Source organism: Fundulus heteroclitus, unplaced genomic scaffold (assembly GCF_011125445.2).
Source record: "Fundulus heteroclitus isolate FHET01 unplaced genomic scaffold, MU-UCD_Fhet_4.1 scaffold_66, whole genome shotgun sequence".
Classification (NCBI taxonomy): Eukaryota; Metazoa; Chordata; class Actinopteri; order Cyprinodontiformes; family Fundulidae; genus Fundulus; species Fundulus heteroclitus.
This window is the reverse complement of record NW_023397099.1, coordinates 777,765-779,851: the sequence shown is the minus strand read 5'-3', so window position 1 is coordinate 779,851 and position 2,087 is coordinate 777,765.

Sequence of the window (2,087 nt, the reverse complement as noted above, 5' to 3'; positions counted from 1 at the left end):
GACTCTTTTGTGTTGGTGTAACCATGGAAACAAATCAAGACAAATGACAAAACTATAAAGGATAAAGTGAATGAGGAGACAGGACTACTGAAGAAAAACATGGTTCATACGAAATGCCAAATGTTGATTGCAGCAGTCTACCCAGATGTCCTGTGGGTTTCCATCCTGGGAAATTGTCAAAGTATAGAATGGCAAAATTAATGAGGTCATTTATCACACTGCCTATCAGTGCTTATCACACTGTGACCAGTCAAAAAAGTGGAGTAAAGTGCAAAACTTTATAAAATCCCATATAATGTAGATCAATACATGGGGCTGCCGTTTCAAAAGGGTCTTATTACAAGAAACTGCATGAGTCAGCAACATGTTAAGTGGAAGACCAGTCAAAGATGCTTTTCAAAATGTCTAGATTTCTGTTCAGAGGTCTTTACTCTGACACTCCACAGTACTGTACAATCCTGTGCAACTGATTTAGTTTCAGAATTCATATTTGCAACTAGGATTGTGTAATTTCTTTTCCCTGCACATTAGCCGCTATGTGAAGGTACCAGAGGTTTGTTACAGAACAGAAATGAAGAAGCAGCATCATGAAGATTAAGGAGCACAGCAGACACATCAGAGATGAGGTGATCATAAATATGAGAAATGTGGTGAAAATGTTCAAGGTAAATGTTGTAATTGTGGGGTACAACATAGAGTGAGTTTTTTTTTTTTTTTTTTTTTTTTTTTTTAAATAAAGGACTGGAAGGAGATGGGAAGACGGGGACATCAGGAGAGAGAACACTTTGATAATTTTACAGTGGAACGCACAGAGTTTAATAGCTAATGGACAAGAATTTAAAGGATTCATTAAACATTTTAGGAAAAAGACATATGTATACAGGAAACATGGCTTAAACCTAATTTAGACTTTGTTATTAAAGGATATACTGGTGTACGCAGAGATAGAAATGAGATTCAAGGAGGAGCAGATTCAACACGACCCGTTCCAATTTGCCTACAGGCGGAACCGCTCCACTGCGGAGGCCATCTCTTCCGCTCCTCACCGGAGCCTGACACACCTGGAGGAGAAGAACACGCACGTGCGGATGCTGTTTCTGGACTTCAGTTCAGCATTTAACACCATCATCCCACAGCACCTGGTAGGAAAACTGGAACATCTGGGCTTCAGCACACCTCCTCACAACTGGCTGCTAGACTTTCTCACCAACAGACCTCAGTCAGTCATGGTCAGACAGAACACCTCTGATGTCATCACCCTCAGCACAGGCTCCCCTCAGGGCTGCGTCCTGAGCCCCCTGCTGTTCACCCTGATGACACACGACTGCGTCCCCAGGTTCACCACCAATCACATCGTGAAGTTTGCAGACAACACAACGGTGGTGGGCCTGATCAGAGAGGACAGCGACTAGGACTACAGAGAGGAGGTGGAGCAGCTGGTGCAGAGACAACAGCCTGATCCTGAACGTGGAGAAGACGAAGGATATTATCATCGACTTCAGGAAGAACCGGCCCCACCACGCTCCACTGCTCATCAACAGCTCAGCTGTGGAGGTGGTCAGCAGCACCAAATTCCTGGGGGTGCACATCACGGACAACCTCACCTGGTCTGTGAACACCACATCACTGGTGAAGAGGGCACAGAAGAGATTGTACTTCCTGCGGAGGATGAGGAGAGCCCACCTGCCCCCGCCCATCCTCACGACCTTCTACAGGAGCACCATAGAGAGCATTCTGACCAGCTGTCTCTCTGTGTGGTGTGGAGGCTGCGGAGCCTCCGAATGGAAGAACGTGAGGAGAGTGGTGAGGACAGCAGAAGGGATCATCGGGGCTCCTCTTCTCTCAATTAAGGACATTTCGTCCCAGCACTGCATGTCCCGAGCCCGTAACATCATCAAAGACCCCTCACACCCCCACCATGGACTGTTCTCCCTGCTGCCCTCTGGAAGGAGGTTCCGTAGCATCCGCTGCAGGTCCACCAGGTTCTGCAACAGCTTTTTCCCTGTTGCCATCAGACTGTTGAACTGCTGAACTATAAACTGGACTCTCCACCACGTTTCCACATTTGCTCGTATTTTTGCACAAAT